The 14,785-nt window shown below is 34.9% G+C and overlaps 1 protein-coding gene and 1 non-coding gene across 2 annotated transcripts in view; both read left to right on the top strand.

Annotated features, from left to right (window-relative positions):
• The window catches only part of LOC150101321 (uncharacterized), a 338,470-nt gene that overhangs the window by 206,820 nt on the left and 116,865 nt on the right, over positions 1-14,785 (top strand). The window lies entirely within an intron of this gene.
• Positions 4,346-4,418, top strand: TRNAV-AAC (transfer RNA valine (anticodon AAC)). Its single transcript has one exon. It is a non-coding gene; the product is annotated as a tRNA-Val (tRNA).

A 14,785-nucleotide genomic window follows, 5' to 3' on the forward strand; every position in this document is an offset into this window, starting at 1 on the left:
TGAGTCTCTCTTATTTCCATGCCATGCTTATGGTCTCTAACTCTCCCCACTATCACTGATAATCTTACTCTGCGATGCTCACCCTTTGTTCAGTATTGTTTATTCCATGTTCTCTACTTCTGATTCCAGGAAGCATCATAATCCATTAGCATGTTGCATTTCCTAAATACCTATACTTCTCTTATTCAACCCTCTCTGCATGCATACCTACATATGCATGGGGAGATAATGTGCATCTATGCCACTCATATTATTCGTATTCTGCACAATCTACATAATGACCTCACTCTCATTGCCATTTTATCTCATATCAGCTAAGGAACATAAAGAAATTAACCTATATACAACCCCAATGCAACCAAACTACATATCAGTATCAGCTATTACACAGCAAAATTCAACTTAAATCTACTTGATATCAAAACAAATAAAAAAAATGTAACTCGTCTTGCCACAGCCCATAAAACCACTGCCTTCCTACATTTACTCTCCGAATATGCAAACATAACATTTCAGGTACTAAGAGTGGGTTGTTGCTCATGTTCCAATGAATATAAGCATTATCTTTTATGAATGGAGTTCATGAATTAGTGAGATCTATTATCATGCATTTTGAATCAAATGTATTTTGAATTCATACAACGTGATTTGTCAGATGTGCATCTTATTCATGTTTAAACTTAAAACAACTAAATGCAAATGAACAATGGTGATATTTAAACATGTGAGGAGTATTTGGGACAGTGAAAACTATTCAAGAGCTATGTTTTCCTTTAATTTTACATGGTGATCAGCATTCATTTCAGACAATTATGGAGACTACAACTGTGCTAGAAATAATTACTTTAATTTCCCGATGTTTCGACCTTCATATTAAGGTCATCATCTGGAGTACACACATATATATGTGTGTGTGTGTGTGTGTGTGTGTGTGTGTGTGTGTGTGTGTGTGTGTGTGTGTACTCCAGATGATGACCTTATTCAACTGGCCCGACCTCTAGTGGAAGAATAGAAAAATTAAAATAAAATAAAATAAAACTACATCAAAGCTATATTCTATATTATCATCATCCCAGTGTAGTGTATATTGCCATAATTAAAATCACCCATAATGATCACCCTTTGCTTATACATTTCATGGTCGCTACCCTCCACATTACCAGGTCTATAGCAGCATCAAACTAAGTACTTCACCTCCATCTCACACAATACTGCCTCAAAACCATTCTATTTTCCTCTTGTATCTCTGCATTCTATGGACATAACTCTTTTTTTTTTATCATCAATAACACTCCCACCTCCCTTTTTACCATTTTTATCTTCAGTAATACATCATACTCTTCTATCTCTCATTCTGTCAGGATGTCATTGTCATCCAGCCATGTCTCTCTTATTCCAATGATTCTGGGTGAATGAACTCAGTCAATGCAACTGTTTCATTTCCCTTGTTTTTGATACTTCTAGCATTCATATACTAACACAACAGCTCATTTCTGGATCTATGACAAGTCTCACTGATACCACTTATTAGACATGATTTCTCCATACCTTCCTCAAGCCATTTTTTTCTCCTTACTCATCCAAAAACTTCCTTCTAATTCAACTGCTTTCTCTATATCTCAGGCCATTCCATTCCCTTTTTCTCTACACACACCCATTTGCATCCTCTTTGAGCATCAACCTTTCTCACGCTGTGTTCCCCATATCCACCCCAAGTCTCCCTGTATCTCTGTTTGTCTTGCACACTTGTTCTCTTATTCTCTACAGTCATGCTACCCACTTCTTCATTTATTAGCACCACTTTAGTCTCTCCTTCCTTACACTCTCCTGCTCTTTCACTTCACTTCTTACTCTTTCTTTCTTCCAGCAGCAGCAGCTTCTCACACCAAAACCATTCAATTGCAGTCAATCTCTCTTATACAACTCAATTTGTTCTTTAAACTTGTCCCGCATGCTAACAAACTGAACTCCTTTCTCTTCATACATTTCTGCTAACATATGATTCATAATCCTTACTCTTCACCTCATCTAATCACTGTCATACCTGGGCAACACACTGTGATTACCTTTCCAATAACCTCATCATCATCATCAAATTCCAGATATATTCTATATTCAAAGCTATATTCTATATAGTTTTGATAATATCCAATATATACCCTCAAGGGATGTACAGGATAGTACTGTATGATAGTACTACATGAAAAATTACATCATTACTAACTTCCTATCTACAATTTTCCTCCAAATCAGTCTATTACCTGTCAAGACTCCAGCATTATCAGATCTTATATTTCTATCTTCTAAGGCACTTTTTACTGTATCAAGCCACCTATATCTTGGTCTTCCTCTGGGTCTTTTTCCTGCCAACCTGGCAGAGAACACTTGTTTTGCTAATCTTTCCTTGCCCATTCTCTTTAAATGACCATACCACGTGAGATTAGCTCTGCTAACTCATTCCTGGATGCTGACTATGTCCAGTTCTTTCCTAATATCCTCATTTTTAATATGATATTGCTATTGATGCCATCTGTTCATGCCCCTAATCTTCTTCAGGACTCTCATATCTGTGGTCTCTAGTTTTGGGTCAAGTGTTTTACTTCGGACCCAGCTCTCAAATCCATAAATTAAAATTGGTTTGAACACTGTCTTGTATACAGCTAATTTAGTGTTTTGACTAATTTCTCTCTTATTCCATATGAATTTATTCAGTTGACTTCCTACCATACCAGCTTTGTTGATTCTGTTGTCTATTTCCATATTTAAATTAATATCTTCACTAAAAATCATGCCCAAGTAGCTGAAATGTTTTACTTGTTCTATAGGTTCTCTATTCATAATGCAATTGATATTTTCAATGTTTCTGTCTATTTTCATTCTCTTTGTCTTTTTAATGCTGACTTTCATACCATATCTATTACAACAGTTAATCACTTTAGTAAGGGAATCTTGCAGACATGTAGCGGATTTATTTAGAAGTATAACATCTTCCACATAAAGCAAAGAGCTGACATTAACATCTCCAATTTTGATATCAGGTTTAATACCACTTTCCTTCATAATGTGATCCATATAGATAATGAATAACAGAAGGGATAATGTACATCCTTGTCTCACACCAGATTTAACATTAAACCATCTTCCTTCACTTCCTTCAATTCTAACTGCTGACTTACAACCCAAATAAAGACTAAGTACTGCTTGATATAATGCCCCATTGACACAATATAACTGTAGTGTATTTAATAGCTTCTCTTTTGGCACCTTGTCATATTCCTTTTCCAGATCGACAAAACTTAAATACAGATCTTTATTATATTCCCATGATCTCTCAAATATCTGTTGTAAAGTGAAAATCTGATCCTGACAGCCTTTATCTGGTCTGAATCCAGCTTGTTCTTCACCAAGCTTCTCTTCCACAATCCTTCTCAACCATTTCTCAAGTATACTTGCATATATCTTACCAGGAACACTCAGTAGAGAAATACCTCTGTAATTCTCACTTTTAGTTTTATTTCCCATTTTTATATATGGGTACTATGAGAGCTTTACTCCAATCATCATCTTCTGAACTATGCAGTGCAGCCACTGTAGGACATTTATACCTCCATACTTAAGCATTTCTGGTTGAATATCATCTACTCCAGCTTCCTTTCCATTTTTGATGGCTTTTTATACTTCAAGTATGGGCATGTATTCCTGACTGCATGCCTTGTCAGTGTTTTTTATCACTATTCTGTCATCACTGTTTTGTTCCATTTAGCAATTTTTTGAAGTAATTACTGCATACTTCAAGGATATCTTTTTCTCCAGTTTTCATGTCACCTTTATCATCTCTAATTCTTTTTACAACACACTTTCCTCCATTTCTGAGCTTCTTCAACAACCTCCAGAATATCTTGCCATCTTTTTGATATTTATTTTCTATGTTCTTACGAAAGTCCTCCCATGACTTTTGTTTTAGCTAGTTTTACACAGTGTTTAGCTTTCTTACATTTGTCTTTGTATTTTCTAAGAGCACAAGCTGACTTATTTGCCAGGAACTTTTGATATGCTTTCTTCTTTTCTTTCACTGCTCTTTAACTTCCTGTGTCCACCATGGAGTTCTGATTTTTCTATCCTTACAGACAACCTCATCACATGCCTCTCTGGCTGAATCAATCAGTGTTTTCTTCAGAGTTTGCCACTGAATCTCCAAGGTTTGGTTCCTTTTCTCAAATTTTTTAATTTTTTCTTCAATCATGTTTGTGTATTTTAGTCTACAGCTCACATCTGAGAGCTGCTCAACTTTTATTCACTTTAAAACTTTCTTACATGTTCTTCTTTTCAATATTTTGAAAAGAATGTGCTTGTGGTGTAGTGGTTATCACATCCGCCTAACACGCGGAAGGTCTCAGGTTCGATCCCTGGCAGGCACAGGGTTAATTTTAGCGCCTCCGTAGCACAATTGGAAGAACAATGGTACATTGCTCTCTTCGATTGGAATAGGCCTAAGTTCGATTCTCGTCGCGACGGGAGGAATCTTTATCTGGTCGATTTCAATCGATGGTGAGTTAGCCGATCTCATACGGAGGTAGCAGGGTTTTTTCTCCCGGAAACTCGGGTTTTTCATCCCGCATACATACAAATCGGCCCTTCAGAACACATGCAATTTACAGACAAAAATTACTAGTTGTGGTGGTGTTGGAGGTGGGCGGTAGATGGCGTTGATTCGTAGTAGAGGTAAGGTGTAGAGACAGTTGAAGATGTCCTCCCGCGATGAGTCTTCGGACTCCTTGGAGGTATCAGGAATAATAATAATAATAATAATAGGAAATTCGATTTTATCCTGCTCAAGACTAAATGGTAATCACTTCCAATTTCAAATCCTCTGTACACTCTCGTGTCCTGCACAGGGGTGGCTCATACATAGGCACTGCAGAACTGCAGCACCCCCAATTTTTCTCAATATATAATATATTTATTAATTTATTTATATTTGCTTGTAATATTTAATTTTATCATCAACAATCCTATACAATTCACCTAATTTGTATAAAAAATAATAAAAATCCATCTTGTAGCACTTAGGAGGGCGAAGGACACTAGCAGGACTGTGTTTATCACAGTGTCATATTGCTACACGTGCAAGCATATGCATGTCATAGTGAGATGCGAGCTATTAGCCTAATGCGGCACTGTCCGTGGACATCACAATTAAAGGATTTAATTTTAATGTCCAAAAATTGTAAATCCATTCTTTTAATTACAATTAAAGGAATGGATTTTATTTTTAAGTAATTTTGAATTATACTAAATTGTATAATTTTATTGATAATAAACAATATATTTTTCATGAAACAAAACAAGAAGAATATATTATATTTTATTTTTAAGTAATCTTGAATTATACCAAACTGTATAATTTTATCGATAATAAACAATTTTTTTTCATGTTTAATTTTTTTTTAAATTTTTACCGTAATTTTGATATTTTATCCAAACACAATAAAATATACATACACACTGTACTTACAGTGTGTATGTATATTTTGAAAGTTGCAGTACCCCCATGATTTCAAGCTACGAGCCGCCACTGGTCATGCTCCAGGGAGAAAACATCACAACCAACAATAACATAGTCAATGAGGCTTTTCTTATTCCTTGCCTCTTCTCTCCATATGAATTTGTGCACATTTTTATGTTGGAACATTGTGTTAGTAATAACCAGTCCATGTCCTGAGCAGAAATCCAACAGGTATTTGCCATTATTATTAGCTTTGCTATTTTCTCCAAATTTTCCCAATATATTTTGTATGCCTGACAATTATTTCCTGCTCTGCTATTTAGATTCCCAACAAGGACCAACTTTTCCTTTTTTATTGTGTCAGTTGCTTTCTCTAAAGACTCAAAATATTCCTCCACTTCTACCTTAGTAGAACCTTTAGTGGGACCATAGGCACAAATAAGTCTCATTGTCCAGTTTTCCCATTCTGATATTTGCCCATATCACTCTTCTACAGACTGCCTGCCATTCAAGAAGATTCGCCTCATATTTAGTGTTGAATACTGTGGCTGCTCTGTCTTTTCCTTGATTTTCATTGCCTGAATGTAACATTTTGTATTTCTTACTCAGAAAGATCTCATCAGTTTTTATCTTTTTTGTTTCAGTCATGCTTATTATGCTGATCTTGTACTTATCTAATTCCTCAGCTAGCTCCATTTCTTTACCATTCAGGCTTCTTATGTTGATAGTACCGATCTTGAACTCTGGTGATGTTGAGTTGGGGTGTGTTTTAAGATTTGTTCCAGTAGCTGACTTTTGCTGTTTGCCTTGGTTCCCTGGCGAAAACAATGGGGGCTCTTGTTTAACTGGGCGACGCCCCAGCTGGCTTGAAATTCTGTCATGTTGAGTGGTGAGCTATAAGAGGCTTGCACGAGCTCTTTGTTAAATTTTTCTCAAATTTGCATCCCCTTGTTCTTCTTGTTTACTTTTTTATTTTTCAAAAAAAAATTTTTTTTTTGAAAGATTAAGCGACAAACTTATACGGTAACCTAACAAAGATTAGTCTATTTGGCAGTGTATAGATTATTTGGAATTATTGTTTCAACTCCTCTATAATGAATGCACCCAAGTTTGAAAATAAAATAAGTGCATGCACTATCTTTACCCTTCTCCCTTCTGGTAGCCAATCGTATGGTAAAACCAGTAGCCAATCAAATGTTTTATAAAAGATTTCATTCTTATTATATTTTGATAGTTAAAAATATTTTTCTTATGTAAGATAAATTAACACAGTTGATTGTGTGCAAATATTTCATGTTTAGATCATGAAATATTTGTTTAAAAATGATATCCTTCACAGGTTGATTGTCCTCTCATACTTTTTGATTGGAATTTGTACACAAGCTGTATTTATAAAAATTTTTGTGTGAAATAACTTTTTTTTTTTTTTTTTCACTCGACGATGTGAGCCCTTTGTTAAAATTTTCATAGCTCTCCACTGGTCATGTTGTACCATAATTTTTCATTTTGGTTTAAGCCAATAAGAATACAATTTGGTCAGCTAAATCCCAAATTGCCAGCCCATCCTCATTCATTCAGTATCCAGGTAGATACCTATCAGGGTGCACCACAAGAAGGTGAGGATTGGACATTAAGTCAGGAGCCCTGATCAGTTCTCTGCATTCCTTTAAAGGCTATGTTGAGGTCTTCTCTCAGTTATAATCTCTTGATATCCAATCTTACATTTTGCTTGTTCTCAGTCAAGTATTTGTCCCTACTATTACTATCAACTACTTTTGCTTGCTTACTACTCATATCCAGTGCCTCAATCACCCTGTTCATTTTATCTCCCAGAATACAAACCGTGTGCATCTTCTCATTTACCACATCTCTGATAATTGAATCTCCATATAATGCTACTCACAAGTGTTTCATTACCTCTTTCATACTGACATCATTTGTCTTCATTTCCTAGATTAGTGGTGGTGAACCTTTTTATGTCCGCGTGCCAAAAGTTTACAAATCAAGTTGCTGATGTGCTGGGCACTTCAGCAACTATTTAAGACAACACTAATTAACTAATTAACATTAATTAATACAAAATTAATTGCAGAATTTTATTGAGACAAGTTTAAAAATTAACATAGAACTTCATAAAAATGAACTCATAATTTGACATATACATTGTCGTATACAAATCAATATCAACCTATTATCAATTTATTAATTTATCAATATATCAGTTTATTAATGCGATTTTTGCTGTTATACATTAGATGCCAAATGCTTTATATCAGGTTCATATTTTGTCACTTTTAGTAATACACAACGGAACTAGATTCATCAGTCATTCTATTTCTTAAACTGTCTTGTATAAAATTCATTTAAAAAAATAATGACACAGAAGCATATGTAGAGGAGAAAATTGATAATATAGCCATCGTTAGTGTTTTTAAACAACAAAAGGTTCGAGGAATGGCATTCCAAGTTCTCAATATTTCCTCTTCTGCGTTATTTTTAATTGCGCCCAATAATCGATCATTTTCCGTTATTTCAAAGTCATTTCTCAGATCGACAAACTTTTGTTTCCATATAGAACTAGAATGAAAATCGATTAGTTGCATTTCTATATCTTCAAAATTCAGCTACTCGAAAATCTCCAATCGAGTTTATCTGTTGATGTTGTGTCCGGATGCAAAATAAATTTTGATGTCTCTGCAAATTGCCTGAACTGTGTAAATCTTGAAGAAAATTCTTTGATTGTCGACTGAATAACTGTAGAAAACACTTTTGTCAATTTACCTTGATCTGTTTTTTCATGGGATTCCAGATCTGCAAAGAATTTTTTTTGTATTTGGAAAATATCGGAAGGTATTGGAAATAACGTCACGATTAAAAATTGGTAATTCGTTCATTAATTGATTGTATTTTTTCAATGATTTTATTATTATTATTATTATTAAAACAAGACCTCATGGAGTCAAAGACTCATCTAGGAGGTCCTTTTATCTTACACACACATCTCATCATACCGTGTTTTAAACACATTCAAACTCTTTGCAGAAACCACACTCTCACGCAAGGCATTCCAATCACTCACAACTCTGCACGAAAAAAACCTGCCTCTCACTCCCTTACTCACACCCTCCTTATACAGTTTCCAGGGATGACCTCTGGTTCTCCCCTGATCTCCCACTATTCTCTGTAGAATTTCTCCACCATTGATCCTATAACAACCCCTTACCAACTTGTAGGTCTCTATCATATCTCCCCTCTTCCTTTTCTCCACGAGACTCTGCAAATTACATCTTTTCAATCTTTCCTCATACTCAACATTCCAGAGGTCAGAAACTACCTTAGTCATTCGCCTTTGGGCCCTTTCCAACATCTCTTCATCCTTCTGAAAACCCGGTTTTCTCATTTTCTCATTATGTAAAAAAAGTCTGACTTCATCTAAACACTCAACAAATCTTTGAAGAACTTTCCCACGACTTAACCATCGGATGTTGTTGTACATAAGTAAACCATTGTACATACACAGAGTTTACCTCACTTAATAATTCTATAAATTTTCGTTTATTTAAAGCTTGTGCCGATATAAAATTGACCAATTTTGTTACAAAGCTCATAATATCTTCCAGTGGCTTGAAACTAGACTTGGTTCATAAAACCTGCTGATGTATAATACAACAGAAACCCAGAACTGAATGTCCAATACGTTTGGTAAATAAATTGATGAACCCATTTTCTTCTCCAGTCATACTGTGAGCACCAATAGTAGTTACTGATACAATTTTGGAGGGATCTATATCTCTTTCAGCAAGTGCATTTACAACTGCGTTGCAAATATCCATTCCTTTTGTTGTTGCTAATGGTGTTAAACTTATCAATTCTTCTTTGATGTTATTCCCAACACAATAACGAATAAAAATTGCTAAACGAGCTGATCCAGTTATGTCAGTACTCTCATCAAGACAAAGAGAAATTAAACCAGAAGATTTTATCTGTTTTTTGCTGATGAGTTATATTTTTAGCCATTTCTATGATTCTATCTTTCACCGTGTTTCTAGCCAAAGGCATATCGTTTATTCTTTGAATAATTTTTTCCTTGTTTTCAAAATATTCAAAGAGAACTGGTGCACATTTTAACCATGCTTCTTTTATATATTCCCATCACTGAAAGGTTTCCCATGTTTGGCAATTACATTTGAGGCAAAAAACCTAGCAGCAGTTATATTTGAATGACTGCCGATAAATTTCATTAGGGTTGTTGACTGGATATTCCTATTTTTAATTGCCCGAGCAATAAATTCTTTCTGTTCATGCTTGCTTTTCTCAAGAAGCGATTTATGGTTTGTTTCATAATGCTGTTTTACTGACGACGTTCTACACACAACTGTCCCCAAACATAAAATGCATATTGCTTTATTGTCTTTATTAATCATGACATACTCTTCAGTCCACCAGCTTTGGAACTCTCTGCTGCTTGACTGTGGTAATTTTCGTTTTTTTATTTTCGCCAGCCATGTTCAGTAGAACTGTAACAAAATAATTCACAACTTAAATCAAATGCATTTTTTATAGTTTCAAAAAATTCTACATTTTATTATATTGCCTAAATTAAATTATCTTTATAATTCCCATATACAGTAGCAAAAACAAAACAGGGCACATACGCAACAATAATGCACTTGCCGCTGCTTATTTCTGCCTACTGGCGGATGCGCGGTACGAAATGCATAATGAACGCATGTGCGATTAGAAAAGGGAAAAGTCAGGGAATCCTAAGCATCAGTCGTTCTCAATTCTTTTTCTATAACAGTGTATTTTTATTTATTCTTACTGTATTAGAGGGGTCGGTCCCAACAAACTTACTCATAAATACCGTTCCCATTTTTTAAAGTTCATACATTAAACTAACATAAGTATTAATACTATATAAATTAAGTGGATATTAAATCCAACATTATTTCAAAGCAGACTACAGTACGTATAGAATTTTCATGGGAAATTTGACGAGCAAACTTACGGGTATACCCTTGCCGCCATACTACCAGTTGCTGTAGCGGCTAGGGCAACTTGTGTTTTTCCTAATCAGAAACCAATTTATTAATAAATAAATTTACATATTAAAAAATTGCTTTATTAAAAATATTTCACCCTCACCACGAACAAACACCAATAATAAAAGTTTCGTATCTCACAGAAATAATGCGTGCAAGCATATGATACACTGCCCAAAAGAGCAGTGTCAGATTCACTAGTTATATTGCAATGAGAAGCACAAACGAATATCGGCGAGTCTGGCTGCAATTGGTTGAACGTGATATTTCGACACTGCGTTAGATCGCAGTGTATTTGTTTCGTAATCTAAAGCGTTAATCGAACAATTCCAATTATTAACTATTCAATCACTGTCGAAACATAAACTGTAGCCTTTAACATGTGGTATTGCATATATATAATGTTGTAAGCATTGTTATTATTTATAAACACAAACAAAATTTTAAATTTTCATTTTTTCCTTGCGGGTGCTGCAGTGTCGCAGTGCTTATGTACGGGCTGCCACTGGCCTTTTGGCTATTTATTTTAGTAAACAAGTATTAATAATTAATTATGGCATAATCATAAAGAGTATTAATACACTTAATGTATACAGTGTAGCATGTTGACAAATATAAAAGTATGCATTTAAATTAGTTATCAATCACAGGACTAATCCTACAATATTGTAGTTTCCTCAGGCCAACATCATTAAATTAACTTCTGGTAAGCTTCATTGACATATCCCATTCTGATCACCAAAAATTTATAATATTGTTCAGTATAAAATTGATTATTGTATTATTAAATTGATTTTAATGAAGTTGGTTTGGAAAAATAAAAACGGCAGTGAGAAAATATTTATCCATTGTTGAAAGTTTATTTTTCACTTGGTTAGACTATAATAAATTTAGTTTAATCCTTTATCCAAGTGTGAGCAAACAAAGTTTGTGCCTGAAAATATCTTCGGGACTGCGGTAAGGTAGTACAACACCGGGCAACTCGTAGCAAAGGTGGACCAAGCTAACATCCCTCCTATCTCAGTACCTCCCATAATGCAAAACACATCTCCTTATGGATATGTATAATGTTATGCATTAAGGGAAGGGCCAATACCCAGACTACTTTCGACCTTTATTGAGGTCTCTTCAGTGGGAGCCAGGCCCAGAAGTGGAGATACCAGGCAGAAGCAATGGCGAGGTCATCTTTACCTATAGGAGTTGCCAAAAGGTGTGCCACCTTTTTATTACATTACTCTGGAAGAGAAAGATGTTGAAAGTTTATTTTTCATTTGGTTAGACTATAATAAATTTAGTAAATTTATTATAGCCTAACCAAGTGAAAAATAAACTTCTGCCTTGTATCTCCACTTCTGGGCCTGGCTCCCACTGAAGAGATCTCAATAAAGGTCAAAACTAGTCTGGGTAGTGGCCCTTCCCTTAATGCATAACATTATACATATCTGCAAGGAGATGTGTTTTGCATTATGGGAGATACTGATATAAGAGTGATGTTAGCTTGGTCCACTTTTGCTACGAGTTGCCCGGTGTTATACTACCTTACTGCAGTCCTGAAGATATTTTCAGGCACAAACTTTGTTTGCTCACCCTTGGATAAAGGATTAAACTAAATTTATTATTTATCCATTGTAACTCGCCATAGAAGTCAGCGGAGCAGGGGACGCAGTAGAAGGATGTCGACTTGTTGGCGAACACCTACCGTCGAATATAACTTGCCCTCGCATATAACTGGCACCCCTGATTTCACTTTACGAAAAACGACATTAACAGGTTTTACATATATTCCTCCCATACAAAAAACAACATGCCCTCCCCAGCAGCCATTATATACTGTAGATGCAAGAAAAAAAATGGTTTTATTGTATCCCTGAATAAGGTACAGACTTTTGCAGTCTGTGTAATATATTTCTCAACAAATAGTGCAATTAGAGACAGCTGGAATAAAAACGGCACTAACTAATGAATTACGTGTACCCCTCTCATAAGAAACTATGCTGTATAGGCAAGCAAAACCATATGTTGCACCAGAAACACAGTATCTAACTAAAATTATTGTCCAATTTTTCAATTACATGAAATAAGTGTTTGTTTAATTGTATTTGAAATTCTCGATGTCATTATGACAGATCACAAAGGCTAACTTCAAATAAAATTCTACCATGAATTGAAACATGCCATATAATGCTTGTGTGAGTTCCCCTTCCAGCTCAAACACAAACAAGCAGCAATAAAAATCAACCAAGGGTTGAAACTTTGTGTGAGTTGAGCCTGCTGGTAATGAGAAGTTCTGACGGAACGAGAAATGACACCCTGTCGTGAATGTATTAAAACTAAGAAATATGTAGTGAATGTTATTATGACAGTTGCAGATGTTATGGAATTCGGTTGAAGAGAATTAGCATTTCAACTCGAAAATTGTCGGTTCTGTTTGTCTTTGGGTCACGTGATCTTTTGTTAATACCGCAATCAAATTCATGTCTTCATAGCTGCTCTCTCCTGTAAAACAAAATTTAACTTGTACGTATTGTAACAATTAAAAAAAAAAAAAAAAGGTGGAATAATTTATAAGCATATAAAAGGATATCATATGTAAATCGTTGACGTGCCAGCAAAATTCTCGGGCATGCCACCTCTGGCACGTGTGCCATAGCCTTGCCACCGCTGTCCTAGACTAAGTTAGTCGATCTTTGCCCAGAGAAAAATCACATTTTTTGAGGTCAGCAGGGACTAAATGGATAAGATTTCTGACTTTGAATCAGAAGACTGGTTGGCCAAGTGTTTAGTGTGTCCATTCTTCAGCCAAAAGGCTTTGGGTTCGAATCCTGCCATGGGCATGGATATTTGTGATTGTCTTTGAAAATACAATTGGTCATAATGGGCAGTAGATGGTGTTGGTGTAGATGATGATGATGGTAGTTGCAGTTCGTTGTAGTTGGTGGATTGAGTGGTGGAGACAGAGTTGTAGAGTAGGTGCCTTCCCTCGATGACTCCCTGGAGGTGTCATGTAATAATAATAATAATAAATAAATATATCTGTCTCACCTTACCAAAAATCTGGGAGACAATCATCTTCAGCCTTCAGTGGAACGAGCAAGATCTCATCAATAGTCCTATAGAGGGGAACAGCTAGGACTTTAGGATCCTGCATTTTTAAATTCATGTCTGCCTTTCTGCACAGGTAGAGTGTATACTTTTGTGCCTATGAAGATGCCTTGGTGACCAAGGCAAAATATTGCTCTAATCATTTAATTAACTCATCATCATCATAATGCTAATTACAGATATGGACCATATCGATCTGTTCTTCCAGTCTCAAGATCCATCTAATATCCTCTTTTGAGGTCTACCCAGCTTGCTGTTTCCAATTAGTTTGCATTTTATTAATTGTTTAGGATACTGGGTTGGTCATTCAGTTCACATGTGCTATTCAATTTTGTTTGTAATTGTTTAGTTTTTCTTCTATTGATTTTATTTTTAGTTATTTTAAAATATCTTCTTTCATTTTTTAGTGTGTATTTTACAGTTTTTCTCATGAATCTCATTTCACTTGTTTTTATTTTCTGTTTACCTTGTTTGGAATATTGAGTTGGTCATTCAGTTCACATGTCCTATCGAATTTTGTTTATAATTGTTTAGTTTTTCTTCTATTGATTTTATTTTTAGTCCTTTTAAAATATCTTCATTCCTTTTTTTGTGTATATTTTGCAATTTTTCTCATGGACCTCATTTCACCTTCCCTTGTTTTGATTCTCTGTTTATCTTGTTTATTTATTGCTCAAATTTTGCTGCCATGTAATAATGTAGTTGTATATGAGTTGTATATTTTCAAGTGTTTCTTTTTGTACCATATTTGGATTTAGTGTTCTGTTTATCAGGCCTATAATCTGTAAAAATTTTCAAGTTTTTAATTTTATGTCTTCTTTTCTCCTTCATATCTCATTTCAATTATCTTGAATATTTGATATTCAAGATAACTGAAAGTATTTGTCTGTTCTATTATTAATAACTATTTTACTTCTGACTGGAGTTTGTCTACAAAATGCCACTTTTAGTTTTATCTATGGATATTTTCATTATCTTGCCCATTGTGCCATTGCCTACCAGATCCTCCACTCTGAGAGGATATAAGTCGTCACTTGTCATAAGCAGTACTCCACTAGAGCATTTTACCTTCCTATCCTGTCGAAAAATGCTGTACCCTGCTACTTCTATTCCTGTTAGTATATCATCTTTCATC

This window comes from Typopeltis vanoorti, chromosome 11, assembly GCF_054136105.1.
Source record: "Typopeltis vanoorti isolate ZY-2024b chromosome 11, IOZ_Tvanoo_1.0, whole genome shotgun sequence".
Taxonomy (NCBI): domain Eukaryota; kingdom Metazoa; phylum Arthropoda; class Arachnida; order Uropygi; family Thelyphonidae; genus Typopeltis; species Typopeltis vanoorti.